We start from the raw sequence: 9,351 nt of genomic DNA on the forward strand, positions 1-9,351 counted from the left end.
ATTGGCCCTGTCAGCACTGGTTCTCCACTTGTAAGCTAACTCCCTTCTCTTCATGTGTCAGTATAATAATGCCTGCATCTGTAATTTTCACTCCATGCATCTGAAGAAGTGGGTTTTTTACCCATGAAAGCTTATGCCCAAATAAATCTGTTAGTCTTTAAGGTGCCACCGGCTTCCTCGTTGTTTCTCTGTGTAGTTCTTTGTTTTCCAAATGCAAACACAGCACAAATAGCAAGTCATGGGAGAGTTTGATTGGTTGGGCGTGACACTGACTGTACATGCCCTATTTGTGAATAGGTGCTCTCATGCAAGTATATAAAAAAATGCAAAGCATTCAGTTCCAAGATTAGTACGTACCCAAAATTATGTTGTCATGACACATAAAGTCTTAACAAGTCCTCTCTAAGAAACCAATTTGGAACTGGTTGCATCACAGGGCAGTGTTGTTTGGTTAATATTTCTTGACTTGTGGAGTATATTTATGTTTAATATTTTCATGCCTCTCTTGGACAAGAAGTTCTTATCCTTCTAGTCATACAGTTTAGATAATATTGATTCTACCTTTTGTGAAGCTGGCTAATGACTCAAATTTTATGTCCCTTAACTTCTTGAGATAGAGACAGCAATAAGCCCAGTGGGGACTGTCAGAAAAGATGTACTCTAACACTGTCAGCAAGCAGCCTAGATTTTCTTCCCCAGAAAACTCCTCCCTCACTCCACTCTCCTTGTGTAACAGCAGCACAGCAACTGACGCCTCCCTGTTCCTTCCAATTTTTCTGAAGGCTTGAAACTTTAACGCTGCTAACAGTCACTTTCATTCTAACTTCCTAATTCTCAGCTCTGAAGTGGATCAACTACAAAATTAGTAAAGGCAAGCTCTTCCCAGCAGCTCTCTGAAATACCTGCAGCAGGCAGCTTCAAGAAGGTACTTTTCTTTTGTTTGAAAAAGTGATAAATCATTCTGCAGCCCAGCAACCTAAACACTGTCAGCTCAGTGGCTGATAGGGCATGATGGGTGTGCACTCCTGTCTTTCACTGCCGGCCTGCTGTTGCTGTCCTATGGTGAACAACTTATTGTTGAGACGTAGAATTGTCACCAGAGGTACGCTTTGTGCAGTATACAAATATATTTAGAGAGCAGTGACTTGTCTTGAATGTCACAATCCCATTCCATTTTAAAGAGAAAAAAATCAATTCCTCCACCCACCTAGTAAGCCAGAGGTGGGCAAACTATGCCCGCAGCGGGCCACATCCGGCCTTGAGCTCCCGGCCGGGGAGGTTAGCCCCTGGCCCCTCCCCTGCTGTCCCCTCTCCCCTGCAGCCTCAGCTCACTGTGCCACCAGCGCTCTGGGCGGCGGGGCTGCAAGCTCCTGCCGGGCAGCGCGGCTGCGAGAGCCACCGGCCTGCCCCGGTGCTCTAGACTGTGTGGTGGCGTGGCTGGCTCCGGCCGGGCGGAGCGGCTACCAGTCCTGGTGCTCTGAGTGGCATGGTAAGGGGGCCGGGAGAAGGGGGGTTGGATAAGGGGCAGGAGGTCCCAGGGGGCAGTTGAATGTGGCAGAGGTTCTGGTGGGGGGCGGTCAGGGGATGGGGAACAGGAGGGGGTTGCATAGGCGTGGGAGTCCCGGAGGGCCTGTCAGGGGGCGAGGGTATGGATAGGGGTTGGAGCAGTCAGGGCACAGGGAGCAGGGGGGGTTGGATGGGGGTGGGGTCCTGGGGGGGACGGTTAGGGGTGGGGGTCCCAGGAGAGGGCGGTCTTTGGCTAGAAGTTATTAAATTATTTAATTAAGTCAAAAAGACTTGGGCAATTATAGTAATAGAAGCACTTGTGGAGGTAACTGTACAAGAAACGGATAAACAACTCCTGGGGCCTGATCCAAACTCAGTGACATCAATGGGAGTTTTCCCACTGATTTCAATGGCCTTTGGATCAGGACCCTGTAGAAATGGCCATTTTCCAACTGGCTAAAACCTGGGAAGTGGCTGTTTACTAGTAGTTCTGGAGTGAAGAAGAGGGTGGCTTAGGACTTCTGCTAGGAGTGAGACTCAGCTCCCATTTTCCAACTGCTGGAAACCATTCCCAAACCCCAGACCGTGTCTAGACATAACGTGCCACCGCTGTTGGGTCACAATCTGAACCTTAAACCTGGGACTGGTAAGGGTAGTTGGGTGGGTCACTTCAGGAGCCTGGTGGTTGGCAGGAGGTGAGGAGTCAATTAAGGAACTAGCATGAATCAGAGAGGCCTGAGTGAATCTGCTCATGCAGGCAAGTGACTGGGGCATTTGACTGGGGCATTGCAGGAAGAGTGGGGCAGAGTAAGGCAGGATTTTTGGGACCGACCTTCAGGTTCAGAAGATCTGTGGAATTTGGGGGATGCAAGTTTCTGTTCTCTGTGGGGCAAGTCAGTCAACATTCCTTCCTCCCGCAAATAGTGCACACCTACACGCTCCTGTTGAAATAAAATAAAATAAAATAAAAGGAAGGGAATTTGTTGGTATTTAATCCCAACCCCCAAAGGAATAAAAAGTGCTAACGAAGGAAAGTTCTATACTTTGTGTGTTTTAATCTCTCCAGCCCTACCGGCTGGCTGGTTGGGAAAATTCAAGTGCTTTTAAAACTCATTTTCCAAAGTGCTAAAACTACCCATGACAGAAAGCTAGTAATTAAAGCTTGAAGTATACTTTTCAGGAAACTATGGGGTTTGGGTGGAGATTGTTGGGTTTTTGGCATTTTTGTTTGTTTCATTTTTAGTTTTTTGCAGCAGTTATAAATGCAACATACTTTTGTTTTGAAAGGCTTCTTATTTATGTGTTTAACCAACCTGGAAAAATTTTTAAACTAATCTCAGTAAATATATATGAAGTCTACAAAATGTTAAGTGAATATGGTGGGGGGTGTGTGTGTTTTTTTGCCCGGAACATAGTCCTTTTTTACTCCCTACATAAACGGGGGTTAAATTCTGTTCTCTCTTTCTTTAATAAGATAGCAATTGGGTTTGAATTTTAAATGATGGATCTGATTTTTCCAAAGTCAGCAGAGTCCATGCACATCAAAAGCTTGCAATGTTTTTCCCATTAAGCAAACAAAGTTAGTGACCTAAGGCACAAAGTAAATTAGAGACTGCAGTGCACCTAGTCAATAAATAACACTCTCATTAGGTTAGATGAAATCATGTCCTCAAATACTCTCATGAAAATTCACTGACTTCAGTAGGGTTGTGTAAGTGGAAGTGAATGCAGAATTTGGGCCTGTGAGCACAGAGATGTCCTTTGGCCCACAAAGCTTTGAACTGTATAGACTTTGACCCTTGAATTGATATTGTTTTACTTAATTATTTCTGTTAAATTTTATCTTGTATCTTTTCACATAGAAGTGTTTGTTAGGACAGCTATGCTATGCTATAACAGCAATGCATTCTTGCTAAAGTAATAATTGCTTCCAAACTAGACTATCCCTCTGAATAGTGCAGCAGCAGTTTTTCAAAATAATAAGACCGGGAGACTTTGGACATAAGTTTACTGTCTTTTTCTTTTCTGCCGTAACAGGGCAAGTGAAGTAAAGCCCTGCTGAACTGTTGTTTAAAACATGGCGGGAGGGGGAAACGTTACTCAGGGAAACACTTTGGGTTTGTTTCCTTTTGTAGGGCATGGAAGAGCAAGAGCTCCTTATGTGTTGATAAACACTATAGGAGGGACATACGGAGTCTATGAGGACTATGTCGAGTTTCTGAAGAAAAATTTTAACCTTACCACCATGAAGGAATTTCTTGAAAACAAAAACCATCTTAGTGAAAAGATCAAAGCTATTTATATGTGGTGGTACAAACCAGCTGCTAACCAGGAGCTTCTCCATAGTCTGCCTAATTTAAAGGTGATTGCAACCTCTGGGACAGGAGTGGATCATTTGGACTTGAAATTGATCTCCAGCTTTGGAGTGAAAGTCGCCAACACTCCCTTTGCTGTTTCCAATGCCACTGCAGATCTGGGGATGGCTTTAGTGTTGGCATCTGCCAGGAGACTAGTGGAAGGTAACCATTTAATTTTTTTCAATAAAGATCAGCATTTCAAAATATGCTATGATAAAATGTATGTTGATGCATAGTTAAAAATATAAATACACAAAATCAAGGAATGGGAAAAAGTGACAATAAATGTCTCATGGTAACGTTAGCTTGCCCACAGGGCACATATGATTTCCAAACAAAAATTTCAGGAAAATAGATATGCCTCTCCAGATACCTCTAGTTTTAGAGCTTCCCTCCCTTACCCCAGCTCATAACCACCACCCCAGACTGCTTGTTCCTTCTGCTCCTGCTTTTCCAGGCTCAACAAGAGGGAGCACTGTGCTCTGCCTTTTTGAGGCTGATGTGAATTAGCTCCATAGAAACCTTTATTCCCACTTCTGTGCCTCCTCTCTCTGCCTGCAACATATATGCAGGAGACACAATGGCAGCCAGGTGTCCTGCAGCCTCCTGAGGCTGGAGTAGATCTGGCCCCACTGAAAGCCGCCTGGTGATGATACTGCAACCTGTAGCGCACCAGCTACATTATCCAGAGTCTACAGTGTAGCTGACACAGCTATGGCATTGGTGGTGGGGCTTAGCTCCATTAGCCCCTAATGACTAGCCACCCCAAGATAGATGAAGGGCTGACAATTTCTCTTGCTTCCAGAGCCAAAGAAGACAAGATCAGGTTTGTGATGGAATTAAAACTGAGGTTAAGAGTCTTGTCCCATTCCCCACTCTCCCCCAAAGGGAGTTGCAGGGGAGGGTGAAAGGAGACATTTACTGCTATGAGCAAGAAATCAAGAGCTCTGGCTGCCAGTGTCAACATTACCCATCATGTGTTTTATTAAAAGGTAAATGTAAATATTGGTGCTCCATTGCCATGTTGACTTGTGAGCCAAAGGAAAGAAATGGGTATCTGAATGCCTGGCATCATTCCATTCCTCATGTGCTATTTTTCTTTTTTAGATTGTCAGACTGCAGTTTCCCCAAACACTGAGCATTTTGCTACTGACTAGCTAGGAGATGAAGTCACCGGGGCTACTCTTGGTAACATTGGAATGGGCAGAATTGGGTATATGGTGGCCAAGGGGGTCAAAGCTTTTGAAATGAAAATTCTTTATCACGACAGGAACCAGAGGTAAAAGTATGTCTGAACCCAGTTAGAAAATCAATTTTGTAACTGCTTGTAAAGATTACTTGTAGCTGTCATTGTCTCAAAAGTGTCATATTAGTTTATTCAGCTTGTCTCAATTTCAGGATGAGGCATAGGGACATAATGCTGTGATACCTGCAGAATTCTTGTTAAATGCCTTTTTATTATTGCTATTCTATTTTTAAATGATGAAATACATAGAACTGTTCTGAGGTTTGTTTAAAAATGTGCAGGAAGGATCAGAAATTTGCCTGCCACGCTGGTGGTCTTATACATCAGTAGTCGTCCTCAAACCTTTTGGTGGTATGGCCACATCTTAATAGATTGTGGAAATAAAAGATAGTTCAATCAAACAATATTCCTGTAGCAATTATGTAGCAGTGGCCCCAAACAGAAGTAGCTAGTCTGGCTCCTTCACCTCTTCTTAGAAGCAGCTGAGCAGAAGGAGAGTTGCACCATGTGAATTGCCAGCTCTCTGTGGACCAACACTAGTCCACAGACCACAAAATAATTTCTCTCCTTGCATCATGTCTGCTGCCATGTTGCAGACACAGAAAGCAAGTGAAAATAATTTGGGTTGGGAGGGAATCCATGTTAGGACCAGAAAGCATGATCAACATCATTATTTTTACACTTTAATATTGTGGCATTGGGGCCCCATTGTGCTAGGCCCTATACAAACATATAGTACATTTATCCTAACTGAGAAACTTTACCAAGAAGATTGGACCATAGGACCTCAGACAGACCAACTACTGATGCTCTGAGAACAGCATCACTTGCTCTGGATCAAGCACAAATTCCACTGATTGACAAATGCAGAAGGAGCCTTAAAAGATATTTGTAACTAAGTTTAGTTACAGAGCATCCCAATAGGAGGAAAAACAGTCCAATAAATGTATTTAATATTTGTTCTCATTTATACTCATTCTCTCTGCTCTTGCTCCTGACTCCTTTGACACTTGAGCCTGCATTGTTCTGCTTCATGACACCAGCTTTCTCATTAAGGTGCCCTCCAATAGGTTTCCCTCAGTTCTTCTTTCTGAGCCACTGTTTCCTGTGTTATATGTCTGAACCCTTTTTTATTTAAATGGCAGCTGTCCCTATTTCCAATTTTGATGTAAGAAGGAAAGTAAGCAGAGTCCTCCAAAACAGGCAGAAATGCTATTCCCTAAATCAACTAGCAGTAAGACTCTTGCAGCAGATGTCATACTAATAATCTCTGCATGGTGTACCTGATGCTTCCTCCTGGGAAGCAGATACCCTTGTAAATACCCTTGTAAAAGCAGATACCCTAACTAAAGTAAAATAGTTTGTACACTGAGCACACTTGATGCAATGTCATTGAGAAACTAACAGATTCCTTTAATGCCATTTTATGTATGAAGGTGTTTTTTCACAGTAGAATGGCACTTTCGTACACACGTATGCCTAATATTTCTTTACAGTTTTTAAAAAGTAAAAATTTTTCTTTTCTCTTTTGAAAAGAAAGAAGTTTTGGTATGGCAGTCCTACATTGGGGTCTCATCTGCATGGTCATGCACTGAGCTGCAAACAAGTAACTAGCCAACTGAATCTCACGGATGGGGCAGCAGGGGAGTGAGAAGGTGAAATCCATTTCTGTAATAGAGATTTGAACCTCCAATATTTTCTACTTACAAGTGCAGTTCAACTTTGTTTTCCTTCAGAAAAGAGGAAGAGGAACAGGCAGTTGGAGCCATTTAGTGTAAAAAGATAGAAGACTTGCTCCAGCGGTCAGATTTTATGATGCTGGTTGTGAACCTGACACCTCAGACAGAAAAACTGTTTGGGAAGAAGGAGTTAGAACTGATGAAACCCACTGCCACTCTCATTAACATCAGCAGAGGTAAGGTACAGAATGACTGCTTACCAACCACAATGCAGTTTATCTTCAATGGAAGAGTCTCTGGGAAAAAAAATCAACTCCTGATACTAGTGTCTACACTGAAATTTTCTGTGGGAACTGTGATAGAAGGGTTGTCAAGATTCTAAATGTCTATGGACCTGATTCAGCAAAACACGTAAGCACATTTTAAAGTGCATAACTTTAAAAATGTGAGTAGTCCTATTAAACGTCAATGGACATTCACATGCTTAAAATTAAGTACATGTGTAAACGCTTTGCTGAATAGGTATGGGATTAACTCGAGTGTCTAAAGTTCTGCAGGTACTCAAGTACTCTGTTGAATCAGGGACAACAGCAGGAGATTGTCTCCTGTGAATTTAGGATTAAAGAGAGATTAAATTCTCCTGTTGCCTTTGCACAAACATAAAAAAGTTGATCCCTCACAACCTACTCTTCTAAGGGCAGGAAGTTTAATACAAAAATTGCTTATAGCCCATGTAGATTGCCTATCATTCTGGCACCAAATTCATCAAACAGGCAAAACTTTGAATTTAGCATCAATACAATGCACATTTTAAAAATCTAGATCAGATTTAAAAATCTAAATCTAGATTATAAAAAATGTTTCTTAATAAAACTCTTGCTTGTTAAACATCAGAATCAGCACTCATGTTTAAAGAGTTGGAAATCCATTTTCATTTTAAAAATGTAGCACAGAGGCATGTTTTTCTTGATTTAGTGGGGATGGCAATAAGAATATTGTTGTTCTAATCCAGGTCTCATGGTTGATCAAGATGCATTGGTGGAAGCACTTCAAAATGGGGTTATTAAGGCTGCTGCTTTGGATGTGACACACTCTGAACCTCCACCAAGGTAAAAAATGGTTAAAAGTTAAATATAAAAGAGTGTGTGTGTGTGTGTGCATGGGCATATATAGTTTAAACTAAGTGTGTGTATGTGAATATATGAATGAGAATAGTTGCATTATGTTTTATGTATATACATTCCCATTGAAATCAATGGGACTACTCAGGTATGTAAATATTAAACAGAACAGAGGCCTTGGAGCCCAATCATGTAGTCCTTAGACAAACAAAACTCAAACTGACTTCTTTGCGCGTTTTGCTGCATAAAAACTGCATGCAGTAGCTTGAATTCCACTCTGTATATGCTTGACTCAAGCAATTATTTCAAATCCATATTAACACTCTTGTTTCCCCTCAGATCTTTATAATAAAAAGAATAAATAAAATAGCTCTGAACCTCATCTCTACTTTTTCTATTGTTTTTTCTGCCCCTCCTCCAGGCACCATCCTTTGTTAAAATTAAACATTCTTATAACTCCTCACATTGGAAGTGCTACTACAAGTGTTCGTCGGCTCATGATGCAGAATATGATTGAAAGCATATTGGCTGCTCTTAATGGTCTCCCTATCCCTAATGAAGTGATTCCCTGAAGTGCCGTGCATTTGGCAAAACTTTAAGGTTTATGATAAGAAGAATAAACTGTAATTTGACACCTATTTACTCTATGTAATTATTTCAAATCTGTCAGATAGACACGATGTAGAAGTAACATGTTTGGTTTACATTTATTTTGACTTAATCACAACAGAAATTCTGCCTGAAAAATTATGGAGTATTTCATCCTGAGCCCTAAAGCAAAAATGATTAATTCAGAAGTAGGCACAGGCTGAGTCTAGCTTTGCGTGTACTTTATTTTGAATGTGTCCTTAAAGTTGTTCTACAGCCCTGTGCTCCATCAGAGAAATGAAAACTTCAATAAAGTGACACCATATTCTAGTGCCTTTTACAAGACAAACTACACTCCAAAGCAAAATGTAGACAATATATTCTTAATAAAGGGCCAGACTGAATGTTGCCCGTAGGTCATAATAAGGGACCGTACTTGTGATGTGCCACCCCAGGAGCAGTGCACAGGAGTTATGACAGAGGCAGGGCTTCTTCCCAGCCAGTTTCTCCCTTGCTACCTTAACATTAAGAAAAGGAGGACTTGTGGCACCTTAGAGACTAACCAATTTATTAGAGCATAAGCTTCATATTCTCTGTGTATATATAAAGCCTGCTGCAGTTTCCACGATATGCATCTGAGGAAGTGAGCTGTAGCTCACGAAAGCTTATGCTCTAATAAATTGGTTAGTCTCTAAGGTGCCACAAGTCCTCCTTTTCTTTTTGCGAATACAGACTAACACGGCTGCTACTCTGAAACCTACCTTAACATTGTTTCCTCTCTGCATTGGCTGAGCTCCACTGCTTGATGCATTGAGGGAAGAACAGGAAAGGCTTTACTATTTCACATGCCTCCC

The 9,351-nt window shown here is 41.7% G+C and overlaps 1 pseudogene across 1 annotated transcript; it reads left to right on the forward strand.

Moving 5' to 3' along the window:
• The first annotated feature begins 1,011 nt into the window (after nt 1-1,011).
• On the forward strand, nt 1,012-8,547 carry LOC311516744 (putative 2-ketogluconate reductase; annotated as a pseudogene). Its single transcript, XR_014714646.1, has 8 exons — nt 1,012-1,102; nt 1,322-1,489; nt 3,642-4,025; nt 4,669-4,689; nt 4,971-5,142; nt 6,846-7,024; nt 7,801-7,897; nt 8,331-8,547. The product of XR_014714646.1 is annotated as a putative 2-ketogluconate reductase (transcript).
• The last annotated feature ends 804 nt before the right edge of the window (nt 8,548-9,351 follow it).

This window comes from Lepidochelys olivacea (assembly GCF_965140295.1).
Source record: "Lepidochelys olivacea isolate rLepOli2 genome assembly, chromosome: 2".
NCBI classification, from domain to species: domain Eukaryota; kingdom Metazoa; phylum Chordata; order Testudines; family Cheloniidae; genus Lepidochelys; species Lepidochelys olivacea.